Source organism: Heliangelus exortis, chromosome 6, assembly GCF_036169615.1.
Source record: "Heliangelus exortis chromosome 6, bHelExo1.hap1, whole genome shotgun sequence".
Classification (NCBI taxonomy): Eukaryota; Metazoa; Chordata; class Aves; order Apodiformes; family Trochilidae; genus Heliangelus; species Heliangelus exortis.
Genome location: NC_092427.1, coordinates 34,555,695 through 34,575,225, shown reverse-complemented (window position 1 = coordinate 34,575,225; position 19,531 = coordinate 34,555,695). Strand labels below are relative to the sequence as shown.

At 45.5% G+C, this 19,531-nt stretch overlaps 1 long non-coding RNA gene across 2 annotated transcripts; it reads right to left on the bottom strand.

Annotated features, from left to right (window-relative positions):
- Nucleotides 1-1,202: 1,202 nt before the first annotated feature.
- Nucleotides 1,203-17,888, bottom strand: LOC139797857 (uncharacterized). 2 transcript variants are annotated; one of them, XR_011726601.1, is made up of 5 exons: nt 17,786-17,888; nt 16,944-17,150; nt 11,049-11,173; nt 2,707-2,761; nt 1,559-1,848 (listed from the first exon to the last, which is right to left on the bottom strand). It is a non-coding gene; the product is annotated as an uncharacterized lncRNA (long non-coding RNA). The 2 variants fall into 2 exon arrangements; XR_011726602.1 differs by lacking the exon at nt 1,559-1,848 and adding an exon at nt 1,203-1,337 and having other exon boundaries at nt 16,944-17,888.
- Nucleotides 17,889-19,531: the final 1,643 nt, after the last annotated feature.

The following is a 19,531-nucleotide window of genomic DNA, read 5'->3' as shown; positions in this document are numbered from 1 at the left end:
GCTGCTGTAGGGAAGGGATGGTGGCCCCGGGGAAAATGCCTGCCCCCGGCAGAACCCCGCACCGGGAGCCCCGCTGCAAAGTAATGCGGGGTTGGGTTGAAATGAGAGTGACGGGGGTTGTCTCCCCGCCTCCAAGGTGGGATCTGGTCTGGGCTTGGAGGTAGAGGAAGCTCCTGTGCCTGGCACGCTGCGGTTCCCATGAGAAAACTCAATTGCACGCTGCCCAGCATAACCACAAAAATGTTCACAGCGCTGCCTTCCCTCCTCCCACTCAAAGTGTTTTTGCATACGCCTCTAGGCACTACAATCGTGGTAATTAAAGCTGTAAAATATTATTAGTACCACGCTCGTATAGGCTTCTCATCCTGAATGCTCTATCAGAGGATGGTTTGGAGTGGAAGGGTCCTTAAAGGGCATCCGGTCCTAACCTCGCTGCTGGGAACAGGGACACTTCCCACCAGACCAGGTTGCTCCAAGCCCCATCCAACCTGGCCTTCAACGCTTCCAGGGATGGGGCAGCCACAGCTACTCTGGGCCAGTGTCTCACCAACCCTCAGAGTGAAGAATTTCTTCCTAATATCTAACCTAAATCTTCCCACTTTCAGTTTAAACCCATTCCTCCTTGTCCTATCACTCCGTGCCCTCACAAGAAGCCCCTTCCCAGCTTTCCTGTAGCCCCTTCCAGGTACTGGAAGGCCTCTCTAAGATCTCCCCAGAGCCTTCTCCAGGCTGAACAACCCCAATGTCCTCCTAACAGAGATGCTTTATACACCATGCACACAGTGCAGCAGAAATGCAGCCACTTGTAGGGGAAAAGGGGGCAGGAATGGTGCACATCAAGACCAGGGAAAGAAATTATCACCAGGGATGCTCAATGCAACCCCCTTCTCTTGCAAGAAATTCCCAGGACACCTATGAATCCAATGAGCCACCAATGAGACAAATCAAGACTCCTACAGTGAAAAGCAGGGAAGTGTTTTCACAGAATTTTAGTGTTTGGTTTTTTTTTTTTTTTTCTTTTAGTGCTGTCCTATCATTAACATTCAAATACTTTCTCACCCCGCTCCAAATGTCCTGACAACAGGGCATAAGTCTCTTTCAGCATATGTCTGCCCTGCACAAATAGGAAGGGTGGGATGGCAAAAGTCCTTTTTTATAATTTTATTGAAATTATAAATTTTATAATTTTATAATTAATTTTATAGCAGTTTTCATGCTGAGCAGTGTGGGGAGGTGAAGCATGGGGTGAAGCAATGGTTGTGCTGCCACCTCTACAGAGCTGGGAGCTCCTTTCTTCCTGGCTCAGCACACAGACCTCTGTGGCACAGCTTGACTCTCTGATGAAACACACACAAAAAAAAAAGATTGGAGTCACACATGGCACAGGGACACTTTCATAATATGCAGAAGAAATCTGCAGATGATCAGTTCTCCCATTTCCTCGGGCTCTCCAGGCTGCAAGATTTGAGACGTGGAATCCGAGGAGGATACGAGTGCCACAGACTCAAAGGGAAAGGGAGAAAAAAAAAAAAAAACCAAAACAAAACACAACAAAAAAGACCAGCAGTGAGCAATTATATTCAAGGAGACAAGTCAGACCCAGAGGCAGCTCCAAGGCTGCCAAGACAGCAGCTGGTACAGCTCCCCCAGGAGCCCCACGCAGAATATCTCCGTGGTTGGTCCCCAGTGGAGGAGGAGCAGAGGGCAGGGGTGTAGGGGCCACCTCTCCCCCTCTCCTTTGTCTGCCTCCTTCCAGCAGGTCCCAGCTGCTGGCTGGGTCATGGCACATGCTGGAACACTGCTGAAATTGCACGTTGGAACAGATTTCTCTGGGTTGGTTATTAATGCCTGTGAAGAAAAGGCTCAAATTGTTCCCTGTTGATGGGGAAGAGGAAAAAAATGCACTCCACAAACATGGATTTCGTGAGCTGTCATTGAGGAGGCTGCAAGGTCTTGTAGCTGGGGCCAGAGATGGCTGCACTCCCCTCCCAGCTCTCCCCTTCCAACACCAAACAAGTTATTTCACCTTCCAGCACCTCCGTTTCCCCACATCTGGAAATCAGGATGCTAATGATTTGACTGCCCCCTCAGTAAACCAATTCTAGATCTGCTGAAGAAAAAATGCTGGGTCAGAGGCCAGGATTGTTATTTACTGTCATAAATATTCAGGCCCTGGTGGAAGAGGCAGAACTCACTGAACAGATGACAGCACTTGTCAGAGACCAAGCCCCAGAAGGGTTGCAGTCTCTGAAACCCTGCACCTATAAATCCATCCAATCCAGTGCAGAATATGGATCAGGCTGTCTTTTTGGCAAATACAACACCCAAATGAATGCATGGCTGGGAAGAGAGTTTTTGGAGAAGAGTGTGTACCAGGTGCCCTTAAATCAGAAAGTCAAAGAAAGAAATAAAAACAAAAGAAAAAAGGAAAAGAAATCAAATTAAAAGGAGAGTACTCACACACACATGGGTAGCTATGCAGGGTGGGGTGGAGAAGAGCTTCCAGGAAAAAAAAAAACCAAAACCAAAAACCCAACAAAACCAATATTTAAAGTTGATAGGAGGGTGAAAACCAGGAGAACAGGGTCAGGGCTGAGTAGCAGAGGAAATTATCTCATCAACGCTGCAAGTGATATCTTCCTATTGATTTTCAAATGAACAGATTTTATGGCCAGGAGCAACTGTTTAAAGTCATCACAATCTCACCTCTTGTACCCCGAAGATCAAAGAATTTCATCTTGTCATCTGATTCACATTAATCCTATGTAAATAAAACAGAGTGCTAATTAGAATCAGTTTGAGGATGCAGATTCATCACAAAGACCTGTGCAAGCAGATAGGTCATAAAACAAGACTTGGCTGAAACTTCTCATTTAGTCTTCCTCAAAACAAGCACGAACCTGGAAACTTGTTCCATTTTAGAGCTGTGCCTGTGGGGAATTTTAGCTGTGCCCATTCCAGTCCCTTGGGAAACACAGGTCCTGCAGCCATCCTCCCTTAAGGCACAGACTCAAATGATGTGTGGTTCTACAGCCAAAGATGAAGAAAGGCTGCACACTGGGCCCATGCCAGTCAAAACTATCAACTGGTTGTCTGGCCACCATCCTGTTTCCCTGCATGGGTGACAAGGTATGGGTGCTCCTTCCACTCTGGTGTCACCTCAGCACTTGGGGGAAGAGCATCCCGAAACTTAAGAACAACAGCAACAAACAAAAAAATTGGGGAAAAACTACTTTGGAGAGCTCAGTGCACTGAATATTAAATGGAATCATCATCTTGGCTCAGATTCACTGCTTAGGCCTAATAAAAATAATTTAATTTCATTATGTGTCATACCTACAGGCACTTCAATGGCACTGTGGGTTGGGACATGGTTTTACTTCTGTGACTTCCAGGCCATTCTTTGCCCAGTCCTACTGAAAATACAGAGGGAGAAAAAAAAAGTGAGGAAATACACTAAAAAGCAGTAGAAACCATTCTAAAACTGGGCATATCTAGTGATGGGTTTGATAGAGTGAGGCTTCTACGAGACCTCTCTGGAAGGAAGGCCCTGAAAGCATCAGAGGATTTGGGACCCTCCCTGTGTCATTCCACCCATCAGTGGCTCCAGATTGCCACAGCAGCTCCAGCAAGAATGAAACCAGCAGGATCTGGAGCTGGGCTCTGAAGCCAGCTGCACAGATCCCATCAGCAGCCCCAAGGGGTTTTCAGTTGGTAACTTTAATCTTTTAATCTGGCTCTCCCCTTGAAGGCGTGGGTGAGGAGCAGGAGGAGGTGGGTTAAGCTCCTGCTGGCTCCTCCTCCCTTGCTGCCAGCAGGGCAGGGGACCCACTTTTAGGTCACCAGGTGAAAACCAAGACCATGAGGATGAGGAATGATCAGAGTAAAAGGGCTTTCAGCAAAGGAGGAGACAAGGCATCTCAGATTTCCCCAAGACAAGGCAAGTCGGGGCCAGCAAGAGAAGCTTCCATTATGTGAAGGTGGAGACTTGAGCACCAGACAATAATCCAAAACATGGTTACTTGGCAATAAAAATACATTACTGCAAATTGTGGTGTGTGTGTGTGCTTGCAGCTGAGACCAGGATGGTCCAGATAATGCAGGTAGCTAGCAGTGGCCTCCAAACCCTAACCCTAACCCCCCCCACCCTGCTAAGCAGCATCCCAAACTCTTTGCTGGAGATGGGGTCTCCATCATCACTCTGCAGCCTCAGACAAGCCTCTTGCTCCTGACACTTAAAGCCTCAGGGCAAAATCTTGACCTTGCAAAAATCAAGGAGCTAACAACCCCTTATTTGCTGTGCTTAAGCAGACATCTGAAGCCATGCTGAAGTCCCTTAAAAAAAGAAAAAAAAGAAATATCTGGCTTTCAAATACACTGTGCACTTCTCTTGTGCTCCCAGTGGCTTTTTATGGACCCAAGTGCCCAGATGTGAGGTGCATTAATTGAAATGCTCAATGCCTCCATTTATTCCATGTCTCCACGATGGCTGAGGGCTCTTCCCATCCCAGCATTTTGGGAAACCAAGTTCTTGCAAAGAAGCCTGCAGCCTACAGGTGAAAGCCTGCAGGAGAGAGGAGGGATGATTATCCTCCAGGCCCTTTTTTCCAAGTAAGGAGAAGGCTTCTGTGCCTTCCAGCTCCTCTCTTGGCAATGATCAGTGTGTAGGCAGTGGTCATAATCAGGAAGTGCCTCCTCCAGTTTACAGCTGGTGGTGCCACCTGTGCCTCTCCAATTCCAGCCAAAACAACCACCTCCTCAAACCCACTTGTAAGGAAGGGCAGAGGATCCAGCAATGACTACTCAGAGGGAAAAGCAAGACTCAGGTTTAAGTGCTGACATTTTCCCTAGACATACACCACTGTTTATCAGTCATTTCTTTCTTCTTCTTAAGGCAATCACAGTGTCTGTGCAGAGAAGACCTTGCCATACCACAACTGGGATTGACCTGGAAGTGATAGGGCAGAAATGGGACAACAAGAAAAGGTTAAGATGGTCACATTTGCTGGACCAACAAGGGACCAGCACTATGTACTTGTGTGGCAGCTGGAGTGGAAGAAAGTGGAGATGTTACTCATCGCTTTGAGTCTGTCAAGGATTTTCTTTCTGGAAGGAAAACAGTGAGTTGGGAACTGCTGGCAAGGCAGGGAATGGTTCAGTATAACTGAGAGATAGCTGTACAGCTGGGTGTACAAGTAGACATGTACCTCATTTCTATTAACCTTTGGTCCTCTGCATTGGTTTTAATTGCCAGGTCCTCCCTGGTCATTCACCCCATCGTGGTTGAAGCCACCTCCCTACTCATGAAGCATCCCAAGAACCAGTTTTGGATTAGCAGTCATTGCTTTCATAGAATCATAGAATCATAGAACTGGCTGGGTTGGAAGGGACCTCAGAGATCATCAAGTCCAACCCTTGATCCACTCCCGCTGCAGTTCCCAGCCCATGGCACTGAGTGCCACATCCAGGCTCTTTTGAAATATCTCCAGGGATGGAGAATCCACCCCTTCCCTGGGCAGCCCATTCCAATGGCTGAGCACCCTCTCCAGAAAGAAATTCTTTCTAATGTCCAACCTAAACCTCCCCTGGCACAACTTGAGACCTCTTGTGCCCTCTTGTCTTGCTGAGAGTTGCCTGGGAAAAGAGCCCAACCCCCCCCTGGCTCCAACCTCCTTTCAGGGAGTTGGAGAGAGTGATGAGGTCTCCCCTGAGCCTCCTCTTCTCCAGCCTCAACACCCCCAGCTCCCTCAGCCCTTCCTCACAGGACTTGTGCTGGATCCCTTCCCAGCCTCCTTGCTCTTCTCTGGACCTGCTCCAGCACCTCAATCTCCTTCCTGAGCTGAGGGGCCCAGAACTGGACACAGGACTCAAGCTGTGGCCTCCCCAGGGCTGAGCACAGGGGCAGAATCCCTTCCCTGGACCTGCTGGCCATGCTGTTCCTGAGCCAGCCCAGGATGCCATTGGCCTTCTTGGCCACCTGGGCACACTGCTGGCTCATGTTCAGCTTTAATCTACTCCAGACCTTGAATGGAGCTCTTTTACTTTGGGAACCAGAAACCTGAAGTGATTTTTAAAGTACAGAAATTGTTAAGCACTACATCTCCAGTCAGCCAAAGCCAATACCAGAAAGGGAGGTCTTGCTGTTCCCATTGGTGCAACCAACAGTAGGGCTTCCCTGATTTCCACAGATGAGGTGGTCTGGACAAAAAGAATAAAGGCCACCACTAAGCTGGCATTCATTCTAGATGCCTTAATTTTTCCAGATATAGGTCCTATATATTGTGATCCTGCTCTGGTCCTTACTCACAAAACTTCTGTTGGCTTCTCTGGAGCACGCAGAGCCAAGAGGAACTGATTTTCAGATTTACTAAATGCCTGCATTCCCAGTCAATCTGGAGATGTGGGTGCTAAAACCTCAAGAGAGTCACTTACCCTCACTGCAAATATCATTTCAGCCTTTCTAATGCCACTGGAAAAGTAATAACCTTTGACAACAACTTAAGGGCCCACTAAAAGCTATCTACAAAAAAACACAAGAGGGTCAGAATGAAAGCCAACCTTTTCTGACATCAGATAAAACACTTCCTTTCATGAGGATTTTCTCCTTCTCATTAGATATTTCTTTTCATCCATTTTCCATAGCCTCAGAAAGTTGTTTTTTTTTTAATGACCTGTTTTGCTGCAGCTTTCCTGAGGAGACCCAACCATCTACTACTCATCTTTGAGAGAGCATCTTGCTGTTGCTTGGTCCTATAATTACTTGTAGAGGAACCCAAAGCAGGCAGGTTTAGGTCTAAATCTTCTGTTTAGGTCTTTTTTTTCATGGATGATTAAAGCAGAACCATTTCAGCCATACAGCTCCCTGAAGCTTTTGATCTGCAGCTTTCCCAGGCCAGTGCCATGGTGACAAGGCAGCTTGGGGACAATCCAGTGTGCAATAACCAATGCATTTTGCATTTCAGAGAGTCCTCTTCACCTGGCAGAACATCTGCCCAAAGGCATAAGGCAGTCACAAACCTTACAAATCATGCTCCTCAGGAAAGGAGGATTTTATTTTTTTTTTTCTGCTGAACTCTGTAGCTGCTCATCAAAGAGATCTCCAGCACCTCTGCCAGCTGAATCCACTCTGCATATTCTTAGCTCCAAAAATCTCCCCTTGGCTTGTCAATGGGATCCAACACAACTGGGTCTGGACCCATGCTTGGGATGTCCCAGAGCTACAGACACACAAACAGAGCACAACTTTTCTCCCTGTGATGTACCACTATGTGCTGCCCTCTGTGCAGGTTTGACATCAGTGAGAAAGGTTTTGTACAGGTACTGAACACAACTGGAAGAGGCAGGACCTCTTCCAAGGAGTTTGCCAAGCAAGAAGGCAGGAAAACATCATCACTTTGGAGTGATCCATGGATAGCAGTGAGGTTGACTCCAATAATTGCTGTAGAGGCCTTTTTGTTTTCAAAATTAGCTGCCAGCTTTTCAAAGACTGAAGATATGATCTTCTTAAGGTGCTGATCCATCTTAAGGTGGCAAGTGCTAGCAGGGCTGGGAGCTTCATCACTTACCTAACATTTCCTGTAATGAAATTCTGTTTTGTGATGCTTTGATCTGGCTAAACTTCAATTATCTGGGCTAAAATTTTCCATGCTAGGTGTTGACCTTGAGTTGATTTTGTTAGAAATCAGTATCTCTTCATATCTACTTCCAGCATCCTCACTACACAAGACATTACAGTCACTCACTAGACCTGCAAGAGCAGGATGAAGTAGGCCTGGTGTTACTCCACAAAAAATGGAGAGTTAGAGATGTGACATGGTTAGACATTTTTGACAACAGATGACTTTTTTTGGTGGGAATGAGCAATTTTAATCCTATCATCCTTTTCTATATTGAGACTTACTTTTAGCATTGCCAAGGCCTGGCTCAGGAAGTTAACCTGCCCCAAAGATATTTTACAATAAATTAGTATCTCAGTTTATTACAAGTGTGGAATTTTGCAGCCACCTGAAGGCAGGACCCATGGAATTTCACATGGAATGATGCTTCAGGATTGTTTTTGACCTTTCCCATCAGAGAATATCAGATGACAGATCCTCCACAGTGGTGGGGAAAGAGGAAGAAGCTGAATGCCCAAAGGTTGCTGCTGACCATCCCCCCTTTATCTGCACAGAAAGGTGGCTCAGGATCTGGATCAACCACCACAAGATGCCAGGAGAGGACATGCTTGGTGAGCACTGCTGTCTGCATAGCTGAGGACCAGGGTTTTGGTGGCATTGCTGGTGGCAATGATCTAGCTCTGAGGGATGTCATCAAAAGAATGGTGTGAAGTTCTAACTTATGGTGATTTGGGTTTCTTTTATTATTTTTTTTTTTTTTCTCCAGCAGGAACTGCTTAGAGAGAAGATGAAGTGACTGTGGGAAAGAAAAAAATGTGTGGAAATGGAAAACTGAAGAAAGTAGCAAGGGGAAGTCATCAGAAATCTATTTAATGGGAAGAACGTTTCAGGTTTGTTGAGAAGCAGAACTGTTCCTCTCTGTGCCACAAGCCAAGACCCTGAACTACAGGATTTTTCCTCAGCTAAAAACCAGTTCAATCCAGATTTCAACAAAAATAAGTGTTTCCCTCTTCATTTTACCACAAAATACTGGCAAAATTGGCACTGTTTTTTCCTATTGTTTGACTTTACTTTTATTCATGCCAAAAGCAATTTCTGCCTTCCAATATGTGCTCCAAAAATGGTGACTGAAATAGAAATTTCCCTATGATTATGGTTTATGGTCAGGTAAGACCCTTTCCTGCCTAGTGCTTGCCTTCAGTTCCTCCTCAGTCTTTAAAAATTCCTGGCCAACATGAACACAGCATCTGGGAAATCTCACCATAGCATTTCAGGGAAAAAAAAAAAACTAAAAGAGAAGGGTTCCAACAATGACAGTGGCATAAGATGGCAAAAAGAATGTCTGAAAGGCCAGCCCAGCCCTTATCCATCCCAGCAGCAGTTCCAGGCAGGTTTTATTCTAGTAATAAAAATATCTAGAGGATACAGGTATCCTAACCCTACAGAAGCAGCAGCACAGGTAGAGATAAGGACCTGCTGTCACCTCTTACCTGCCTTCCCAGGGTGATCTGGGTGCAGAGCAGGTTCTGTGGGATCACAAATGGGCAATTTTTGTTCACCGAGGACTTGGGAGCAGATGAAAGCTCAGGTCCACCATCCCCCAACACACCAGCCAGAGAAGTTGAGCTGGTACAGGGTGGGGAAATTAACTGTGCTAGATAAAGGAGTGGTATTAAAATCTCTCTTTGCCTGGAGCAGTGAAGAAACCAAGAGAAGGAATAGCGACTCTCCAAGGGATCCAGCTGCACGCCACTCCTTTTTGAGGGTGAGCTGCAATGCCTCACTCTTACCTGCCAAATTCATGCCCAGGGAATTATAAACCAGCAGAAAAACCAGGGGGTTTTATTTATTTATTATTACCAACCCATCATGCAGCATTCCTTATCAGTGATTTAATAGCTCTTTCTACCATTCGTAACTTCTGTGATTTCAAGCAGAGGGAGAAACGCGATGGGATTTTGCATGACTCACAAGTCTTGTGAAACACTTAAAAATGGCTCATCCTGCAGCCTTTTTCACCAGACTGGAAACCTGAATTCTGTAAAACAACCTGGCCACTGTGCTTCCACCAAGTTTCCTTTGTGCTCTTTTAATGGTCATCTTTTTTTTTTTCTGAATTAACAAAGTGCTCTGGAAAATTTGGCAGATGTTCAGCTGATTAAGCCAACCAAGGTGTGTTTCTACATTCTTGGGTGCATTCTTACATACCTCCACAGAGCTTCAGGCTCTTTCTTTTTTTCATCCAGGCCAAATTTCCAATTGGGAAAGTAGATCTGCAGATATGGGATTCCTAAACCAGTAAGAAATATTTCCCAAAGCTTGCCTGTGCAGTTACTTTGTTCTCCGAGCCCTGCTCTCAGTTTCTGGAGCCAGATTCTCAGATGGTGTGAATCCACATGGGGCCATCAGAGAGCTGATTGCCAGAGATCCCTCACCCTTATTTTTAGTAAGCATTTGCCATATGGGTTTCCCCTTCTACTTAGCTTCAATCCTTGTATCCTTTTCTCCCACTCCTTTACCTCATTATCACTTGGGACATCAAGGCAGGTAATATCTGATAACTGGCAAGAGGCAGACCAAGCAGAGCTGCAAGCTCCACGTGCCCTTCTCTTTGCATTTTTGAGGCAGATATTCAATGGTTTGCAAGAGCAATGCCCTGTACATCCCAGGCACCCAGCCCATCTCCCTGAAAAACCACAGCCCACTTTGCCCTCTCAAACTGTGCGTCATTATTTTTCTTTTTTCTTTCTTTCTTTCTTTCTTTTTGATCTTTCCATTATCTCTTTGGTCACAGGACCACGAGTTTGGGGCTTTCCAGCTTTCAAATGCCTGCATTGTTCACTGCAGTGCCAACCTCAGCCAAGGGCTCAGCTGCTTCCCCTAGGACAGAGGGGCTTTGTGAGGAGGGGATGGAGTAAAGAGAAAGCAGGAGAAAGCAGAGACACAGCCCTGGAAATTGTCCTTCACTGAGCCTTTTTCTAAAAAAAAAACCAAAAACCTGGAACCAACACAGACAGCAATAGGCTACAGGCAATGGGGGCATCCAGAAATCCTGACCTTTCCCTTGGCAAGGAGAATTGTGTTCCCTGGTGTTCCCTGTAACTCCTCTACAAGGCTTGCTAATAACAACAATTAGTAGTAGCAGCAGTAATAATAGTAATAATAGGTTACAAAACAGATTTTGGGTTCTGACTGTCATTCATCAGGGAATGAAACATCAGAAATGTCTCTTTTAGAAGTGCTGGGAAAACTCTTGTCATGGTTAAGAATGAAAGCATTAGGCAGATGTGACATTTAATATCTTAACTGCCATCAGGCAGAAAATGGCACTTAAATTGCATTGTATTGTTACCCCAGCTAATAATAATAATAATAATAATAATAATAAAAAAAAAAAAATTAGAAACTGAGACTGAGCACTGGCAGCTTTACCCTTGTGTGAAGTGCAGCACTGTTGGTGGTTCCCATACTTCCCATCCTGCAGCATCCCATGCTGGGAACGTGAGCAGGCTTCACGTGGGGCTCCTCAAACACCCTGCAAGTTTCTAGGCCAGACTCTGTGGGCAGACAAACCAACAAAACCCAAGAAACTTTCCAAACCAAACAAAAAGTCATCTCTTCACACACCACCCCCACCCCCCACCACCCCTCAAGACTCTTGTCTCTGATATGTCTGCTCCAACCTTTCAGGATGCAGCACAAAAGGAGCAAACTGCAGAGGGATGGATTTGGTTGGATGGAGCAGGAAGGAAGTGAGTGGGGAAAAAAAAAAAAAAAAAGTTTTGCTTTTCAGCAGACAGTGACCAGCATCTCTCTGTAATAAGGCAAAGGGATTTGACAGAATTCCTTGTGTTTTTAAGCTCTGCATGCCTTTTTTTAAAAAAACAAGCTCCCTTTTTCTCCCTCCAACACAGTGCATCGTGCCTCAGATAAAATCCTTTTGAATAACAGCAGGCACACACAATATAAGCTGACACTACTCCAGGGCTACAGGGAACATCTTGAACATAATTGCACCACATGGAAGTTGACTTGCTACGAGAAAAACACACAAAAAAGCTTTCACAACAAATCTGTAAACACATTTATGCTCCCAATAGCCATGATAAATCCAATTAAACAGCCAGGATTTGTGCTACAGTCACTAAAGGAGTTAAAGCAGCTCCTGTGGCAGGGGATATACCAGATTTAAGCAAGAGATGACAGCTCTGAGCTGCCAGAGGTTCACAAGGGTGGAGTCAAACCTCACTTGAGAGGACTGGAAGCCAAAGCAAGACTCCTTAGGCCCAGCTCACCCTCCCTCTGCCTGGCCTTGCCATCACCTTCCCTCTGCCCCAGCTGCCTTCTTCAGGACACTCCAAGGATTCTTCCAGCAGAGGTGGTGAAAGGACTGAGGGCAGCAGGATGAGGTGTGCCCAGCTTTGTGACAAGCATCAGCTCACTGCAGGTATGAGCCTGACACTGGCAGTAACAAAAAGCACCCAAAGTCAAATGTGGTCCTGGAGAGGCACCTGCCATGCCCCACACCCCACCACTGAGCCCAAATTTTGAGGTGTGACACTCCAGAGAACTGGTTGTAGAAGCACAAGTCGTGAATGTGAAATAACAAGTTTGCCAGGGTGTTGTTTCTCTTCCCCCATGGCTGTTAAAAAACGTGGTGAGTGATTATAACCACACTTTTAAAACTGATTAAGCAGAAGGCTGGCTCTAGTCTGATGATGAGCTGCTCCAAATACACCAAAAGCATAGAGATACCATAGAAAAGGAATTATTTCACCCTAGAAGGAAAGATTTTCTTTCCTGCAGATGCCAGTAGAGAACAAAGGAGGAATGCTGCTTTTGCACTGGGAAGAGCCTGGGGTGTTACAGCATCAGGGAGCAAGAGACTGCCCAGAGAACCTCTGCTTCTGAGGAGCATCAAGTGAGGTTTGCACTGACCACCCATTAACCATGCTGACAATAACTACTACTGAATCAATAACAGCACAGTATCTGTAACACTATTGCTCCACATCAAAAAATATTTAAATGTCATCAGTATCACAGAATCCTTTAGGTGGGAAAAGGTCTTTAAGACCATGGAGTCCAACCATTAAGCCAGCACTGCCCTGTCCACCACTAAACCTTGTCCCTCAGCAGCTACACGGCTTTAAAATCCCTCCAGGGATGCTGGCAAGGGCTAGAGAGACATGGATGCAAACAAATTAAGAGATGGACAAGCTTCAGCTGCATGATTTTAGCCTGCTGAATTTCCTGGGCCATCCAGGCTGCTGAAGCCACACCTGTCTGGTTCACACATCATTTTGAATGCTGCTGGACACCTTGAGCAACAGTGATGAGGCTCCAGTGCTTTATGAGTATTTCCAGGTGTGTCTAGGTTGTTTCTGACCTCCTTAGACTGCAGTCTGTTTGGCTGACAGAGCTGGCAGGGCATCCTGGTGTGTTTGGTACTGGAAACTCCTTTGAAGCAGGGAAAGGTGTTTGCCAGCATACCAGTTCTGTGGTGCACCAGAGGTGGGAAGGGCCAAAGGTCCAAATCTGCTGGCAAATGGCACCTGCCCAGGGATGCTTTCCTTTGGAAATAGAGTTCTGGGAATTCAGACTTGAGGTTCAATGACACAGAAGAAAAGCTGCTGCTTCCAGACTATGCTGCTTTTGAGATTAAAAGCTTTAAAAGTTGTTTGGTTTGGTTTTTTGTTTTTTTTTTGGGGGGGGGGTGGGAGTCAAAGAGAACATGCAAGACAGAAGCTCGCTGACACACTTAAACATTTGGCATAAAAATGGACAGACATAAAATATCCCTTTGCTTTAATATCTGTGTAATACGGTGGGAAAGGCTAGAAGAGCACTGTGCAGTTAAAAAAAAAACCTGGCATGGCATGAAAACAAAGAGTTTGGGCTTCCAACCTGGAGTCATTCTTCTGTTTCCATCTCTTGTGCATTTTCTGCAGAAAATCCATAGGTAGTTCAGCAGGGCTAATCCTGAGGTGGGACTGTCCAGACTCACATGTGACAGAGCAGCATGGTACTCATGTCCCAGCCTTTAGCAGATTTATAATCAGACACACAATGAGAAAATGGCAGTGCCATGCAAAGTTGGTCATAAGCAGCTGGTAGGAGCCACAGGGCCATGCTGAGCATCTACTCTGACTTTCAGGAGGAGGTCTCAGTCCAGGGGTGGCTGTGACAAATGACACAGCAGTGTGGGACAGGCTGTTTTACCCATGCAGCATCCATCTTTCCCCAGTCTCAGTTAGCCAAGAAGAAATCATGCTTTTAATCATACTGGACAGGGCCCTCTGGCTGGGTCCTGCATGCTTTGGAGCCACAGGGATTTTTGCACAGGCTGGGCTGTGGTCTCAGCATCAGAGAGACCCCCTGACTGCAGCAGAAAGAGGCAGTGAGGTGAAATGCTGTAAAGCCCTAGGACAAGTCTCATCAGAAGGGCATTTGGCAAGTGCCTTTGTTGCATTTGGCACCGGATCAGAACACTAAACCCTGTGAGTACTTTGAAGAGAAGCCCTCTCGCCCTCTCTCCTCGCCTCACCACCCCATTTCTTGAAGTTATTCTTTCTTATTTTAGAATGGATGCCAGAGCTGGAAACACTCACTTTGCACAGAAGATGGAGTGGAGAAAAGTATTTATGTTTTGTTTTGTTCTTTGAGTCTCTCAAACCTTCTCTGCCCACTGCCAGAGACAGGAGCCCAGGCTCCTTCAACCTTTCACCCGAGGCACTCCAGTGAATCTTTACCTTCACTTTCCAGATGGTGTGAGAGGGGAAATCAAGACTTTGTACCCCCCCTGCTCTCACCATCACAGAGATCCTATTGCTGTCAGCTGACAGGAATGCTGGGAAAGGCTGAAATGACTCCAGCAGGGAATATTTGCAAAGACCTATTAGGGGCACATCCTGCATTCTGCAAGTGCCTGCAGGAGTGGCTGTGACTAGCAGGGCAAAATGACTGTACAGCCTGGCTCCTCCTTACACACACACACCAAGCACCTCTTGCTTATCAGCATTTTACAAAAGGCAGCCCTTTGAGCAGGTGACCTTGTTTTAGGGAAAGGCACTGGAAAGCTGCCTGTGGGTAATGGACAATGTAAACCCATTAATCAAGCATAGCCACGGGTGTATCTCTCCTTAATCACTCACTTTCTCCATCTCTCCCGTGTTTGCTTGTAGACAGGGAAGTGTAGCAGTCAAAAAATCCTGAGTTGATGAGGGGGGAAACAAAACAAAACACTAAGCAGCCTGTTTGGAGATTCATAGCAACCTTCTGAAAGCAGGAGAAGCAGAAATTCCCAAGTGCCAGGCGTGCTGGGAAGGGAGGGGATGTGTGCCAACCTGGCAGGCTTTGCTGGCAACAGGAATTCCACACCAGTGGATTTCACCTGGGTGTGGGGTGAAGGGGTACAGTGGCAAGCAGTGAGAGGAAACAGGCTCTGGGAGACTAAGGAGAAGTTTTGGGTGGCTTGGAAGTGCTGGGTATGAGTGAGCCAACAGCCACCAGCCCAAGCTGGACCAGAACACACAGATAGAAGAAACCAGGATGGGGCAAGATGCCCAAAAAAGACTTTTGAAGGTTTGAAGAGCAGCAAGCTACCTTTGTGTTGTACCTGAGAGGGACCTGACTGCCCCTCTTTAAAATTTCTGGGGAGCAGTGTCACACGAGAAGCCCCACAAGAAGGCTTCCAGCAAGCAAGTGGGGGTTAACAAAGGATGCTCAGAGCACCAACATCAAGGACTGGATGTGGAGCCCCTGGAGCTCTGCCACTGGCTTGTGGAGAGGCCCAGTTCAGAAGAGGAGGCTACAAAACATGCACCTGGCTGAGCAAAAGTCCTCAATTTTCCCTGGTTAGGCTATTGGCACACCAGCAATGGGCTTCAGGCAGAAGTGTGACAGCAAAGTAATTGGAAAACGTGGCCACAATCTTGATACAAAACAGCATCTCTCCACCTAAAAGAGAGGAACAGCCTCCTCTGACAAGACAGAGATTAATAATGAAGGTGGTTGAAGACATCAGGGCGAAAATTTCATTTCAAGAACCACTGGAAAGAGAATAATTCTTTTCACACTTGTTTAACACTGTTAGCAGTTCATTTTTCCTGGAGTGCTTCATCAAATCCCAGAACAATTCAACTGGAGGCAATCCATAAAATGGAGTAACAAGCAACAATAGTGGATATGAAGGCAAAGCTGAAAGCATGAGACAGTCAGACACACACTTACTGCTCCTGTGACCTCTTTACAAGCCTGTACCACCTCCTGTGACTTCTCAGCACAAACACAGGGGTTGCTGACTTTATCCCTTACTCCTCTTCCCTCCCCAGGCTATCAACATTTGTTTTTTTTCAAATCAAATATGGAATAAGGTTTTAAAGTTCATGGCAGCAGGTAAGTCCTTTGTTTCTCCAAGGAAGGGATGCAGGAAGACAAAAGTGATGTCCTGCCTGTGGTGGGGACTGTTCAGCTGCTGGTGAAGTCCTGGGTACATGCCTGAGACAACCAAAAACCAGGCTGGGATCACCAAACCATTGGTAATGAAAAGAAAAAAAATGGATTTGGTAACTCTGAAGCTGAGCCACAGAACACTGAGCAGCCTAAGAGCCAAAAGGGCTGATTTCTGAGCCACCATCTGCAACCACACTCTATTTCCTAGCCTCTCCATCCACCAGCCTAGTTTATCCTTCCTTTATTTCAGAAGGAATGCCATTCCCTTCCATGCTGGCATGGAGCTGGGCTCATTCCAATCAGCACCACCATCTGCCCATCCTACATCCAGCAAAAGCCTCTCACAGGAGACTGTATTTTATTCTCTGATTTTATTATTAAGCAAATAACCAACCACAAACATGGTTTTTCTTTTGAACTAAAGAGTAATGGCTTCTTTCAAATTGCTCTACAGGGGAGCCTCCTTACAATTTTGGGACCTTTCCCCAGGGATATATCCATGTAAGGCACAAATGACTGCACAGCACTGCAAAGCAATCTCACAGCTGCTCTTAGGCTGCACCCATGCTCCTTCAGATAAGTAACAAGATCCCTTATTAAAAGCCATGATTAAGAGGCCCTTGAAAAAAAAATGAAGCCTGTAACAGATTAATCAAGAGTAAATTTAACATAATAAATAAGAGCTTGTGGTAAAAACAAAACAAAACAAACAAACAATAAACAAAATATTGCCTCTCCGTTGCAGATTCAAAGCAAAGGAGGAATCCAGTAAGATTTGTATCCCTGCTACATAAATAGCTGCAATCAGCATGCTAAAAATAAAGCAGATAAATATTTAAGGCCCACTGCTGCCTCACTTACTGTTGTGCTTACTTACTTATTGTTGCATAAATCAGGAGCCATGTCAATGAGAGATCAATGAATTTACACCAGAACACCTTGCTGAAGCCAGGGTGTTATCTCCTGCTGGCAACACCTCCTGTGAACACCTCACCAGCAGCTGATTCCTTCCTCCTGACCTGCAGGTCCCTTGGACAGCAGTGGGAAAACAAGTGTGGGGTCCAATGCCAAGGAAGCTGCCTAAATAGGAAGCCATACAAGAAGGAAAAAAAAAGAAAAAAAAAAGCTGTTTTACTCAGAGGGTTTTATCTAACAACAGGGAGATAATGGGAAAACGTGTTAGGGCACATGGATTTTTCAAGAGACAGCTGGAAAAAACTTCTTGCACTTAGATTACGTAGGCAAAGATTTAAGAAAAAAAACAGCATAAAGGAAAAACACAGTCCTTTTGCTTAATCCACAGGTAGCCTCTAAAGAAATAATTTCTGTTGTTAATTTCCAAGCTTAGCCTGAATAAGGACTGCAGAAGATCTCTATTACCTAGAGCAGGTTAGGAGAAAGAAATATTCCTAGTAGAGCAGTCTCTAGCTCAGTATCTACAGAGGTAAAATAAAACAGCAATTACCATAAAACTACTGTAAAATAAGTAGCTATTCTTTTCATTTGTAGATCAGTTTTTCTCCCCCCAAAATAACTCAGTATTTTGCCTGTGAAATAATTCAGACTAATGCACTCTTGAAAAAAAGCACTTGGAGATGAACAAGATAGTCTCAAATGGCTCTTCTAATTTTAACTTTAAGAGACCATTTTACATCAAATAAAAAGATAACATAATGTACCTGATAACAAATCATGTTATTTGTGAAGGCACTTACAGAACAGGAATTATTTGTATTGCTGGAATAAACATTCAACAGAATCCACCAAAACATGTGAAACTATTTAAAGGGAAACACATTAGTTCTCCATCCTGAGCAAACCAAGGGGAAAAAAAGAACAAACAAACCTTAAAAAAAAAAACAAAAAAAAAAACAGCAAAAAAACCCCCAAACCATAAAGCAAAAACCAAACCCAAACCCATGCTTAAGCACTTACAGTATTGTGTTATTCTGATTACATGGGAAAATGAAAGTCACAAAAGCTGCCTGTTTTGCTAATTTTTTTTTTCCTTGCTTTTCCAGGAAACCAAATATTAAGTACCTGGCTTGCAAACCTCCTCCAGCACTTGATCCCACTTCCTTTGACGTTCACCTCCTACAAATGACACAATCCAACACCCACCTGCCAGCTCTAAGAAAGCAAGAATTCTGGGGCTTCAGCTATACCCCCCCACCCCTCCCCAGGGCTGGCCAAAGAAAGATAAACCACTCTGTAACTCCACAAACACATTACACTTATTGCTGACATAAGGAGGGCAAAGGAGAGAAAAGAAGAATGGGGGGAAAGAAATAAAAAAAAGCAGAGGAAGCATCCTCAGGAGCATGCATGGAGATGGTAATGGCACCCATGGAAATTAAAAGCCTCCATTAGCTCTAATTAAAAAATCAAACAGGAGGCTGCAAGTGGGTGATGAGCATCTCACCTGGCAAGGTGGGAACTGGGACCCCAAGTGCCTTGTCCCCAGCTTGGGGTTGCAGATGCTGCAGTAGGGCCATAGCAGGTAAGGCTTTGAGGAGCAGAGGACTCCCCTACCACCTCCTCACACAGCTGTAACCTATTTCCAGGCCAAAGAAATCACCATCAGGGAGTAGCTGAGGTCTCTGTGGCACAAGGAGGGTTTGGTGTGACATCTGACATCACATTTGGCTTTGAAGCAGCTAGACAAAAGGATTTTGGATGATATTTTTTAAGGAGTGTTTCAGGGGCCGCCAGTGGTGGCATAACTCAGAGCTCCAAAAACCTGAGAGGAAAGGATGTGCCAGGACATGTTCTGCACTGATCACCTGCTGCCTTCCCAATTACTTGAGTCAATTTGTGCAAAGCATGGAACTGGAGAGCCCTGCACCTTGGGAATGTGACCCATTCCCAGTGCCACCAGCAATGCTGCCTGCTACAGGTCTTCCCCTAAGCTCTCCCACCCCAAAGCTGGTCTCACTCCTCCCCCCCCAGCTCTTAAGACCTGGGAAGGGCAGAGCTGTACCTGTAAGTGACCTTCCCCTGCTCCTCCATTTCCAATCACATTTGTGAGCAAAGAGTTAAAAATTCCACCTTTAAACTCAGAACTCAAGCTTTGGCCTAAGCAACACCACCACTTAGGAAGCCAGACAAACAATCAGAAAGCAAGGAAAATGCAACATAATGAATCAGAGCTGCTCTGGAAGGAGGGCTGTAAAGAAAGCACTGAGTCTCTGTTATTAAGGACTTCTTACTGGGGTAGAATGCCTGCTAATAGCTGCTCTATCCTGCTTGAGCGAGTACGTTCTCCTTAGAAATCAAGCAAAGGTTTCTAATAGTTTTTGACAGAGTGTGGTCCCCTAAAGCTACATTTTGTCTGGTTCATGCTGACTGACTGCAACCCTATGACAGTTATTGAAAGTTAATTAGCAGTGAAATGCAAAGAGCTCTAGGAATGAAAATACGAGCGAGAACTGAACGTGGAGTGTCTCCTTTCCAAGAAAAAA